The sequence below is a fragment of the Sorex fumeus genome, unplaced genomic scaffold, assembly GCF_029834395.1.
Source record: "Sorex fumeus unplaced genomic scaffold, SorFum_2.1 ptg000003l, whole genome shotgun sequence".
NCBI lineage: Eukaryota > Metazoa > Chordata > Mammalia > Eulipotyphla > Soricidae > Sorex > Sorex fumeus.
The window spans coordinates 10,234,798-10,249,086 of NW_026606060.1; positions in this window are offsets into that span (position 1 = coordinate 10,234,798).

Below are 14,289 nucleotides of genomic sequence, written 5' to 3' on the forward strand. Positions count from 1 at the left end.
CCGTAGAATCCAGTCGGTAATGGCTCTAGTCCAGCAGTTGTCTACAACTCTCATTATGTGTCCAGCCCATCAGATTTTTGGCGCCTTGGCAAACGATACAGAGACCCTGATTCTTGACCTTCGACAAAGGTCGGAACTCCGGATTCTTTCTCTCATTTGAGTGAAGCATAATACTCTAAGCATAGCTCTTTCGATTCCTCTTTGGGAGACCCGAACAGCATTCTCATTCTGTTTTCCTAGGGCCCAGATCTCTGAGACATATGTTAATGCAGGAAGAACAGTGGAATCGAAGAGATGTGCCCGGAGCAGGAGTTTCTTTGTCCTCTTAGGTATTTCTTCAATGTTCTTGAAGGCGTTCCAAGTCTCTCTCTTCCTCCTGCACAACTCAGGGGCCATGTCATCCGTCATGTTGACTTCTCGACCTAGGTACACATAACTGTTGCGTTCGGAGATGGTCGTCCCGTTGAGAGTGACTGGAATGTCAGGAATGAGACCATTTCTCATAAACATTGTCTTTGTTGAATAGGAGTCATGGATAATCTTCTCCATTGCCCTTCTAGAAGATGTGATAGATCCATGAGAATGTCGGAGGGCAGTCATATTGGTCTTGTAGTTGGCGAAGGACAGGCGGAGGTTGTGAATGCTTTTTATATATAAAAATATTTTGTCAAAAAGCAAATTTTGTAAATAAACTGAAAACAGCAAATTAAAGCTTAAAATGCTTACAATATGGAAAGGGATAATTAACCCACCAGAATTTCATAAAGTGAAACCATAGTTGTGTAAGCCCATCACTCTCAGGCTGTGTGAGCCCTTTGCGTGGGGATTACATGTTAACAGATGTTTGTGGGCTCTCCCAGAAGCTCTCTCTCACAGCCCGCGTTTGGTGCTCTCGAGCTGCTTCTCCACCTGGGACAGCGGTTGCCTTGAATAGAGGAAGGAACAAAGAGGACCAAGCTGGTTGCTGATAAGTTGCCATTTATTCGATCTCTTTTCTCTCTCAGCATTCTCCAACTCTTTCTGTGTCTCTAACTGCGCAATTCTTTCTTCCTGCTGTATCCGTCTTCTCTCTCTCTCTCTCTCTCTCTCTCTCTCTCTCTCTCTCTCTCTCTCTCTCTCTCTCTGCTGTCTTCAAAAACGTCTCTCCTTCAATCCCCCCCTCCCCCAGCAGCTCCTTTTTATCCTCTCACCACGCCTTCCCAACCATGCCTCCCCACGGGAAGCATGATTAAAAATGTTTTTCCAGTCTTTCCAACCACCTGCAACCCACGGGCGCAAAACACCCCTTAAGATGGGTTTCTCTTCTCCTTAGACCTGCAACTTAATTAACATATTTAATTCTACTTCCTATTATTTACCGTTCTGTATGGACACAGTAATAGACACTTTTAAACCTGTAGGGTGACTTTCCTGGGGACATCTCACCACAGACTCAGACTACAGTGCTCAGACCTGGTAAATCATTACCAACCCCATCAGGGTCCAAATCCAGTTTTACTTTTGAATCATGCCAGAATTTATCCATGACCAAGCTCTTAACTTATAGTTAAGCATTATGGTATTTTGGCCAGGCCCATTTCGATACCAGGGTAGCTCAGCTCACTGATTGCCCTGGGTCCATCCAGTCCCTCACTGGGATCCTGCTTTTGGGGATCTAGGAAATAAGGGCAACTAATGTCCAGGAGATAATATTATTTGGAGTCAATCAACTCCCAAGCCACAGGCTAACTGTCTTCCTGTATCCATAGAAAAAAGCAATTGCTCTGAAATTGCTAACCGTGCAAAGGACATTAAGGAGAAGAGAAAGACAGTATTTATAAGTCAGAATCTGATCAGGAGACAATGGTAATTGACAGGTTGGGGGGCAATCAACAAACACAAGCTCCCAGTGGCCAGGGAGAAAGGGCAAACCAGCATTATCCTACACATAGTAAAATGAAATCTATCTCTAGAAAAAAAATTAAAAACAGAGTAATCTTGTTAACAGATATTATACCTTATTTATACATGATATTTTAAGTGACAAAACTATGTTTATAATGTAAATATACATTATAACAATTTGACATGTATTTATCAGTATGTACCAAGATCTATAAGGTTTTAAATCTATCTTCCTTTCTCCTCCTTCCCTTGCTCTTCCCTGTTTTCTTAGGCCGTTCCCCATCCTTGAAATGACAGACTCTTGTACTTTCTGGTTTTATCTCTTCTTTTCTCCAGAAAATAAAAACAGATTCTGAGCGTTCAATCCACTATCCTCATCCTAAGATACTTTCAATGGGGAATATTTTCAATAGAACACAGAATCAAATGTATGTATCGAAGCATTATTATTAAGTCAAGGAAAATTATGTCACAAAACAAAGTCAAAATACAAGAATATTTTGTTGCTACATGACAGATTGATCAAAAAATATTTCCATCCACTAAATATTTGCATTAATAATTTATGAAAATAATTTAATGTCAAAATTCAATTCTATATAATTGATCATATGATATACTTTTTAACTCATTTTATGCTCATACCAAAATAAAAGACATAAAATCAAAGAAAAATGGTTTGAAAAACGTATAACATTTTTGATAAATCTTTATGGTTAAAATAATTTCCTCAATGCATATAATTAAAATAACTGGAGACTCCAGAAGAATTTTAATTGCACGCTAAATTATGATAAACTGATATCAATATGTCTAAATTTCTGACTATATTATAGAAAGGTCTGCAGAGAGTTTTTGACAGAATATTTTTTTGACTATATAAGCACTTTCAGTCGGTTATTAATTAAAGATAACTAATTGTTTAGACTAAATATTTGAACCCTGGTCTACTTTTTTATATTTCTTCATCTTTTATATCTTTTGTTTAATTTCTATACGGAAAGAGATAACAACACACATTTACATGGAGGAGATAATTAAACATGAAAATAAGATATGTAAAGATATAAAATGTTCACTTTTGTTACAATATTGTCAATAACATTAATGCTATGTGCAAGTTTTAAAATAACACTAAGTTCTAATGCTTTTTCCACCCTTCATATTTCCTAGTATATTTAAAATTTGGAAATTGTCGTGATATTGCTGATGTTGATTCAGTTTAGTCTTTGACATAGAAGGGTTTATAATATCACTCATAAGCAAATACTTTATAATTATTCACGACTCAGACTCATGTTATAATAAGGCAGAACGTATTTGTGCATAATTTTCTCTGAGGTACTGCACAGAACAGCTTTGATTTATATAGGCCAAACAGGTAATGCATAATATTTTAAATAATACTATCAATCAATATACTTTTCTTGCTACACTAGTAAATTTTTTTCAAATGAGAGAAAAACAGTGTACTAAAAATTGAATATTGAAGTAACAAAGGTCTGCATTGTAATGCAGCATTTGTTATCATTTATTTAGTACTTTGTGAATATTCAGTGTATCCATGAGCAAATTAACCAGTTGTAAGTCAATTTTGCAGTGTGAAAAACAGAACTGATAGAGAAATAGTAAACGATATCTAATATCTTTTGTATTAAATATGCTAAACATATCAATATGCATATAGGTTGAGCAATTTAGTTGCATTTAACAAATACAGATTATGTGTTTAGGCTGATAATTTTAATATTGCTCAGCTGAGCTACTGTGTACATATTTTATATTTTTCTCAACTATTTTTCTTGAAAGACAAGATTAGTCTTATTCTTTAATTTATATTGAGTTTTTTTGCATATTAACAAACCTGTTACAAGTTCTTTAATAATATGTTTCTTATTGGTTTGAGAATATAAGGGACCTATGTCATATCCAGACACAAATTTTATATACCTGTGTTATATTATAGCAAATTGACCTTAATGATATAATAATTTCACCAAATATCATCAAGCATTTCTACTCATCTCTAAAATGAAGGGGTGTGTTACTTTAGGTATTAACAGTCTGAATGTTATTACAGGAAATATAGCAAACAAATGGTAGGTTGTAAATACCAGGAAAATTCAAGGAAATATTTGGTTATACTGCTTTCTCATAAATCCATAAATAATCTCACATAATAAGACACTCATAAGCAAAATCACAAATTATTCTATTATAGTATGTTTTCCTAACCACTAAGAATTCTTTTATTCATCTTACATATTTTACAAAGAAAAGTTTGAGATACAATTTTAGTGAATTAGGTAAGATGACATTAAACTACAGCGTGCTCAGAGTAAATTTTCTTACAAATCACAGCATTGCAAATTGACCCTTTATATCTAAAGGAAGGAAGTCTTTAATACTAAAAAAAAATGTTAAATATATTCTAAATACAAGCCTTTCCTTTTTATACAGAGCCCCATTTGGCTGTGTAGTGGGTTGAAACTTAAAAGATGATTTTATGTAACCATTTGTAGCAACTTCAAAGTTAGCTTTGCATTTATTCAAGGAGATGAGTTATTTAAGTTTATGTTACAAGGTCTCCAAATGATCCCGTCATTCTCTAATGCAGACAACATGAAGTTAATAGTGACCATAGGAAATACAGAGAATGAATATGCTATAGCAGAACAGAGTTGATTTCATTCCATTCTATGGGGAACATAAATAACAAGGCAATGTGTACTTAGATGCTTATCACTGTAATTCCTTTATACTCTGGATTTAATGGCTAACATGTAATTAGAATGTAAATAAGAACTTTGTAAAATGACCCTAAAACACATGCACCATCAGGAAATACTTCTAGAAAAACTGATTTTTATATACATATATGCAAATGTATAAATATAAACTTTTATGTAGGTAGAGATGTATAGATATTGATAATGTAGACGCACACACACACCTTCTCTGACATGTTTTATGAATTTTATTTGATTTACATCATCACCCATGAAAACATATTTTTACTAATATGAGTAATATGACTTTTCCAAATAGAAATTCTCACCTATAGCACTTATATTTGGCAATTGCAGTAATGAAACAACTCCAAAGAAACTTCAGTGTCACTAGGCATTAACGGAAGAGATGAAAAGCTTCGCCACTGACTGGACAGATTTTAAGATTCTAGTACTATCCAGATAGCAGCTCTGAGTATGCCTCTGGCCCAACAATTTAGAAACTTTGGATCTTGTTCTCACATCTATATTTAGTCTTATAAAATTGACTATATTTAAGTAAAGGCAACATGAATAAGTATTATAGGTTAAAGTGTGTGCAGACCTGAAAAGTTTTGTAAACGAATTAAAACATATTTCTAGGGGGCTATAGGCTTTATTTTATTTAAATCTCGGAGTCCTCATCTCAGAAAGCATTGTTCCCTAATGAAAGGGGAATCAAAGCTCACTGCCCACTCTGAGTAGGTGAGTTTCGCACTTCACAATGAGAATATGAGAGCTTGTCTCAGAGGACAAATGGGTTTTGGATCACAGGGCTGTGGGCTGTAGTTCATTATAATACTAGCACCCTAGAGAATGCCCTGTTGGATCCATCCTGATGAACTACAGTTATAGATGTCAGCCAATGTGCAGCCAATGAAAGAGGCTTCCAGGAAGGCAAGCATCCACCCGCTTGTGATCAGTTATATACAGAATTGAGAGGAATCATCACACTGAAAACAACTCAAGTCTCTTTTAATGCGGATCATTGCCAAACCAGTTCTACAACCATCACCAGTGGGTTGGTCATAGAGAATGAAGAATGAAACAAACCAACAATAGTCCCAACAACAGAAAAAAAAAAAAACAGGGAAGAACTGTGCAAGCTTTGAGGTGACCTGAGCAGTCAAAGGAACCTACAGACTGACCATTTATTCATTCAGTACAATAGTGTTGCCCAGCTGACTCCCAATTGTTCAAGTTGACAGATGACAGGTACGTTAAAGAAAGATAGTAGAGATACACCAAAATCAATCAGTTACATAAAGAGCAGGGCATGGGATATTTATCTACTGTACCAGCAAGTACTTTTAAATTCATGTACAAAATAATGTAGTATAAAATCATGATTAATTTCTTGTTCTGTTTTTGCCAGGATACAGCTTTCTATACTTACTTTACCCAGGGTATTATCCCGACCTTGGGATTTTTATCAGGGGTGGGGGGCACTTTCTCATACAATTTCTATTTTACTTTATGCCAGTTATTCATCGAAACCAGGGGTTCCCAAAGTGGATGGCATCAACCCTGTGGGAAGCTGGAATAACCTGCTGGGGAGTTGGTAGTAGCTAGGATGCAAGGTAATCATTGAATAGGGTTGTTTCTTTTTTTCATTTAAAGCAGTAGATTTCCAGGAGGTTCAGAATGATATTTTTTCCTGTACAGAGATGGTAGACAAATAATTTCAGGAACCTCTAAGACACAGTTTTCTGCTGTTATTTTGCTCAAATATGTTATAGACACTACAACTATTTTCATATTACAGATGAAGGAATTGAAATGTGATAGTTCAATTAGTTCCCCAACAATGTACAGTTAATGTTCAGTGAAATCATAATCACCCAAGTGTCTGGCTGTGAAACCCACTCCTGAAGCTTCTAGAATGGTCGACAGACTGCTGTTGAGAGATTCCAGGAGCTACTGCATGTCCCCTTGGGGACTGGAGGGAGATTCTGTCCTAACTACGTTCGGCTTTTCACTAAACTAAAATTGCACGGACAATGACTAATTTTCAGAGCTAAATTAGGCGATCTACTAACTCTGAGTCAAGAAAAGTGTGGGAGCTGTAACCTCTGGGCATCTCATTTCTGACAAGAAGTTGTGTGGGCTGAGATCTCTTGCAGGAGGGACAATGGAGAATGCTGAACTGCTTCCAAGGGAGACTCACTGCCTTTCTAAGTCCTGGGAGAATAGTGTCATTCATACAAAAACTGAGCTCAATGACAAGAGTCGGACTGATGGAAGGCTGTGCATATCAGATGCTCTATCATACTTATTATTATTTTTTTAATCAAGCAGCTGACCTAAAGGCAAACCTGGAAGACTGGAAAAAATTCTCAGTTTTGTTTTTGAGTTCTAGAATTCTTTCAACACCACGTATTTTACAAAAGGAAAATCACAGGCAAGGTGAAGTAAAAAAAAGGCAAGAATATGCCATTCCATGATGAATCATTTATTGAATGCCCTCTGAATTAGAGCTCCATAGAGATAATACAGGAATTTAGGTATTTTCCCTGCTCTGCTGACCCTGTTTTAGATATCTAGTACCACATGTGGTTCCCTGAGCATTCCCAGGAGTGATCCCATTTCACAGAGCCAGGAGGAAGCCCTGAATATTACCTCTCATGTCCCACCAAAAAAAAATCACGATTATTTGCTTGTTTATTTGTTTTGGGTAATATCTAGGAGTGTCCAAGGTTTACTCCTAGCTCTGCATTCAGGGATCACAACTGGCCAGGTTTTCAGGGAGCCACATGGGTGCTGAGGATTGAACACTGTCACCCCATGGAAGGCAAATATGCCCTACCTACTGTACTATCTCTACAGCCCCAGTTTAGAATCATTACAAATTATTTTTGGGCTACGCCAGTGTTACTCAAAGTCTACTCCTGGCTCTATGTCAGTGATCTCTCCTGGTAGGGCTCAGGGGATCACTTGGATTTCTGGGGATCAAACCCAGGCCTGGCACATGCAAGGCAATACTATCTTGGACCCAGTCCTCCTATTTTTAAGGTACTTTTTTTTTAATAAAGTAAATAAATAGAGCCAGTATGTTAATGCAGTAGGTACGGTACTTGCCTTACACTTGGCCTAACCTGGATTTGATCCTTTGCTTTCCACCCCAGAGAACCACCAGGAGTAATTCCTGGCATAGAACCAGGAGTAAGCCCTGTATATCACTGGGTAGGGCCCTTCCAAACAAATAAATAAAAAAGTAAAATAACAAACATATGATTTCAAATAGGCATTTAAGCACTTAAAATAGTTAAATAATAAAACAAGGAGCCCATGAGAGTATGGCCTCGATGACATAAAACGAGTAAGCAGGTCAAAACGTGTACTAGAGTAAATGTATTTAAGGAAATGAAACTATAGTCCAAACCAGCTTACCAGACTTTTCCAAATAGAGCAATTTAAACTGGAACTAATCAAATAATTGCCAAGCTTTGCTTCTGGGTCTAATAAAAAAAAAATCAACAGAAACCTCCCATAGTTCCTGTTCATGCAGTATCTCTAGTGATTTGGTGTTCCTTACCAACTGAGTCAAAACCAGTTTGTTTTTTAATACATGTCCAAGGATTGCAAGGACTAATTACTAAAAGTACAGAGTATGAGTACACTAAATATTTTACTGCTAGTAACTTAGAGAAGACATTTGTAAGACTAGAAGATAGTTATCTGACAAGTATAAGCAAAATTTTTGAATTCTTATCTTTTAATCACCCAGTTCAATCCTTACCCATCTTACTCATTTAGGCAAAATTTTCTGCAGCTTACTTATGACACAGAAGACAATGAGAATATGTTTACATCACTCTAGTTTTACATTTAATATAGATACATACTGACTATATCTTACATAATGCATAGAGATGTTAATTACTACAACTAACTAAAATGGTAAGAATTATTTACAAAACTGAAAACATGATGCATATTATTTTTAAAGTCAACACTTATGAGAAATTTTCAAGTTAAGCAATATTTTGGCCATTAATGCTATTACTGTTTTGATATAAACAAATGTAAATGCATGCACAAATTTTTGATAAAGGAGTTTTGAGTACTAAAAATTTACTATTTCTAGCACATAACAATTACTTGTTAACAATTCCTTGCTAACAGTCCCTCAAGCTTCACCAGGAGTGATCCCTAAGCACAGAGGTAGGAGTAAGTCATGAGCACTGCTGGGTGTGTCTTAAAAACACGCACTTTTTTTTTTTAATCTACATATAACACAAGACACTTTTCCTATTTGCATCCTTTAGAAAACTGTTCCTTACAGAAAATATTAGTTAGTGTAATCAGTTTATTATTGACTTGTAACTTGTAGTTGATTAACTTGTTCAGATAGTAAATGACTTGAATAAATACAATACTTTAATTCTTTTTCTTGAAAAAAAGTTGATCAAAGATGTTGAAGATGTTGAAACTTCTTTGAAGGAAAAGACTAAGCCAGCATGTCTTTTTGTAGTGTGTTTTCAGAGCAGGATTTATCAAGGTTAGCACTAATTACATTTTGGACTGGATTATTTCTTTTTTTCTGGAGGCCACTTTGTGCACTGTAGGATAGTTAGCAGCACCCTTGGATTTCAAAAACTTTCTATCATAAACAACACCCCACCTTAGCTATGATGACCAAAATGTTTTTAGATATTACCCATTATTTCCTGGTACCAAAATACCCTCCAATGACAACTGAAAACTATTCTCAGAGGAGGTAGAAAGAAATTTAGACATAACAAATTAAGGGTAGGGTCTAATTAGGAGAATGTTTCTAGAGAGAAATTGAAACATACAAAACATTTGGTATTAACCAAATGAAATAATTAAAATCAGTATGTTTTATTATGTAAAAATTAATTTGGATTAAATCATTGCTAACATACCTATTTTTTAATGTATATTTAAAGAAAAAAAATTTATCTGATATTATTGGTTTTGCAATCAAGAAAGAAAACACTGAAAACACTATAGTTCTTATATCTCAAATGGATTTTTTCCATTTGGTTAATTCGTTTGGAGGCCACACCCACTCTGCTCAGGACTTACTTCTGACTCTGTTTTCAGGGATCACTCCAGGCAGAGTTTAGGGGGCCATATACATGGCCTGGGATCTAACTGAGTTGGTTATAAGCAAGGTAAGTACCTTACCTGCTTCATTATCTCTCTGGTTCAATTGTTATATTCAAAAACATTAGACCCTGAAAGTCTATCTTTTAGAATTTTCAAAATAAAATATATAACATTTTATTGGTAAAATACTTAGCAATTATAAACAAAGCATTTCTCCTGTTATCAATGATGACATTTTTTCCAATTGTTAATCATTTAAAAATAAATACTAGATGAGGTAAAAGGTATTGTAAATAAAAGTCATTATCTGGCTATTTCAAAACACATGCAAATGTTATTTGAAAGATCAATTTAATCTAGTGATTAGAATGCTCTAATCATACGTTTCTTAGACTCATTAAAACACAAAAATTATTATAAAGACATTAGAAATAATTTTATTAATATAACTTTTAATTAACATTATCCTTAAATAAAAATGATATTAAAGAAGACACGCATTTATTAGTACCAGTTTTAATTCTTTCCTTAGACAGCAGAAATTATCATTTTTATTAAATATCAGTCTAGATTTAGTTAATTATGGCTAGAGTGCCATAAAATATTTCAAACTTGGCAATTCTTAATAACTTTAAACTCTATAATTTGTGTCAGTACAATTTAAAAGGCTGAGAAGTCATTTGTACTTATTCTTAATGTTACTAAAAGGAAAACATGAGATAGAAAATAGTTAATCACTACATTAACATGTGTTCATTTATACTTCAGAGTAGAAAATTAAACGTTTGGAATTTCTGTAAGCCAAGATGTGTCGATTCTTAAGTCAGGACAAGATTTACTAAACATGTCTGTAATGTATCACAGATTCTCTATTTAAGAGTCATACTGCTCTCACTGTGACATCTTAGGTTTCTTCAAATATGACTGCTTATTCAAAATAATACTACACTAAACCACACAGAGTTGTTCAAAAGATACCATAGACAAATGATTCACATGCTGTCAGTGGGCTTCCTGTCTATGGGACACTGACAGTTTCATTACGGTGCCGTTCACTTTCTATGTGCAGCTGCCCAAAAGGATGCTTGTATAGACATGTGTGAGTTGAAATCATCAGGTGCAGAAATAACAGATATATTAATGGACTAGATTTCTGTAGGAAAATATTTCTTACAACACTTTGTTATTCTACTTCTTTTCAAGTTCTTGAAATTTGTGTTCATTTCTTTCTGGGAAAACAAAAATAATTCAAAGACCACTGGTCCTGAGAAAAGTAGGAAAGTCCCATGTACTTAACTCTTGCAGAGATTATACCAGTCACTGTAGCACTGCAGCACTGTCCTCCCGTTGTTCATCGATTTGCTTGAGTGGGCCCAGTAACATCTCCATTGTGAGACTTTGTTGTTACAGTGTTTGGCATGTTTAATACATCACGGGTAACTTGTCAGGCTTTGCCATGCAGGCGAGATACTCTCAGTAGCTTTCAGGATTCTCCAGGAGGGGCGGAGGAATCAAACTTGGGTCGGCCAGGTCAGCCACATATAAGGTAAATGAGCTACCCACTGTGCTATCGCTTCACCCCCAAAAATAGCTTGGGCTGAGGTCTTTTTATTTATTTATTTATTTTTATGCTTTTTGGCTCACACCCAGTGATGCACAGGGGTTCCTCCTGGCTCTGTGCTCAGGAATTACTCCTGGCAGTGCTCAGGGGACCCTATGAGATGCCAGGGATAGAATCCGGGTGGGCCGCGTGCAAGGCAAACATCCTACCCGCTATAAAGTTAAAAAAAAAATCACAGACACAGTCACAGTTCTAATATATTCATTCAATTTTTCTGTCACCAGTATTGGAGTTTTACTACACTTTCTCTGCAAGCTATTCTTCTGGGAGATTTGTCTTTGGGTTTTATACCAGAGGAGATCTGATCCAGAGCCTAGAGGAAAGAGGAAGGAGAAACCCTGAGGGAGAGGAGACAAAGGCAAAAGCCAACCTGGCGCATTTCGCTGCACTCTCACATGCATGACATCAGATTAAATAATTGAATGTTTGAACTTGAATTTGTTGTGTTATTGCTATTTTTACATATTGTCTTGAAAAGCCCAGTGTCAAGGACCCTCTCCAATATGGGAAGAAGCTTTCCCAGTTTGGGCACTTTATAGAAGGCTGCATGCTGTGCTGAAATATTCTTGAGAGTAAACAAGTAATCAGTGAGTTAATCTTCCCCTCCAGATCCCATAAGATTTACATTAAGGCCTCCTATACTCAACCTTCACCCTCTGGACCCAAGGTCAGCAATGGGATATAGTAAAAATACTTAATGAAGTGAAAGCCTCACTAAAAATGCACTAACCAGTCAGACTCTCATTTAGTTTTGAAGGAATGATACACAAGTGCATGGATAAACAACAGCTCAGGAACTTTATAGATTCAAAACCAGTTTTGAAATAAGGACTGCAGGGGCTACTTTAATGTAGTACAAAACCCACAAACACACCAAACTTCTACAGAAAGATGGCACAAAACCCCATGACAATAATCTCTCTTAATGTCAATTGTGTATATGCACTAATTAAGAGACAGAGCAGCAAAACGGATTAGAATTGAATCCAACATTCTGCTGCTTAAAAAAAAAAATTTGTATAGCCAGAGCAAACACAGACTCAAATTCAACAGCTAGAAAACAATTCTTTAAGTAGACAACACCTTCAAAAAGGCTGGGGCAGCTATACTAGTCTCAGATGACATAGATTTCAGCCTGAAAAATGTTGTAAAAGACAGTGAAGCTATTTTTTTTTATCATCAAGAGATCTGTATATCAGTAAAAAATTACACTCCTAGACATACATGTACCCAATGAGGGACTAGAGAAATACTTAAAACAATTGCTAATAGACTTCAAGAAGGGCACAGAGAGCAACTCAATACTAGTTTGACACTTCAGTACCCTTTGGTCATCTCTTGATAGATTGACAAGACTAAAACTCAGCAACGAAATGCTGGCTTTGAAGGAAAAAATAGAAGAGAAGGGATTAAAGATATATACAGGGGCTTTCATCCCTCCAAATCCAAATACACATAATTCTCCAGTGCAGATGAGACATTTGTCAAGATATCCCAATTGCTGTGTCACAAAATATGCCTCCATAAAATAAAGAGGATAGAAATTGTATCAACTGTGTTCTCTGACCAGGCTGCACTGAAAATAGAAGTTAGTCACACATGGATATGGAGAATCAAAACAAATACCTGGAAACTAGTGCACTACTGAACAACCAGTGGTCAGAGAGGAAATCAAAAAAGAAATCAAAAGATTCCTGGAAACAAGAGAGAATGAGGACACGAGCTACCAGAACACATGGGACACAGCAAAAGCAGTTTTATGAGGAAACTTTATAATTCTGCAAGCATATATGGGAAAGGAAGAAAGAGCCCACATAAATAACTTGACTTTGAAGCTTAAGATCTTAGAAAATGATCAACAAAAGGAGACCAAATCAGGCAGGGAAGGAACTCATGAAACTTAGAGCAGAAATTGATGAACTGGAATCCTCCAAAAACACTCCAAAAGACCAATGAAACTGAAAGCTGGTTCTTGAAAAACCACTAGCAAGACACAAAAAAGCAAGAGAGAGAGCCCCAATAAACCCAATCAGAAATGATAGGGAGAATGTCATAATAGAAACTACAGAAATTCAAAGGATCATCAGAGCTTATTTTGAGAAACTTTATGCTGCAACACAAGAGAATCTTGAAGAAATGTATGCATTCCTGGATTCCTATAAAATCCTGAGGCTGAACCAAAATGATGTGGAATAGTTGAACAAACCTACCATTATCAAAAAAAAACTTAAATAGTAATCAAAAGTTGTTCCCAAAACAAAAGCTCAAACCCAGATGAATTGCTAGTGAATTCTTTCAAACCTCCAAGAAGAATCTATTGCCAACCCTTTCCAAGCTTTTCCAGGAAACTGAAGAAGCAGAAACACTTCCAGTTTCTACGAAGCAATCACCATCCTTGTTGGGTATTAACCCTAAGTGTTTTAGGCTTCATCAGTGAATTATCCCTTTTCCATCCTTCAGAGAAGATTCGTGTTTGTATAAACACCCCTAACTCCCTGGGTTTATCTTTAACCATTCCTTTGTGTTTCACATTTCCTTTGTGTTGACCTGGATAGACCCGGGGGATGGAGCAAAGCTACCCTGACATCGAAATGGAACAGTCTAGAAAGCATCAAACCATGGTCTTGATGTAAGCCGTTATGATTTAAAGAGACAGGATCCACATAGAGAAAGACAATGAACCAGCCGATGACCTAGTCTGGACATATGGTAAAGCCCATTGGCTTGCCTTTGGAACTCACAGAACTAAGTTTTGGAATCTATATCTCTTACTGTATTTATCCAAAGGAACACAAGTATTAATAAAAAGTAAACTTAATTGTTTAATATTTACTAGCAGCCCTCTCAGAGAGCCCAGCAAGGTACCAAGAGTATCTCACCCAATTGGCAAAGCCTGGCAAACTTCCTGTGAGGTATTTGATATGTCAAAAACAGTAACAA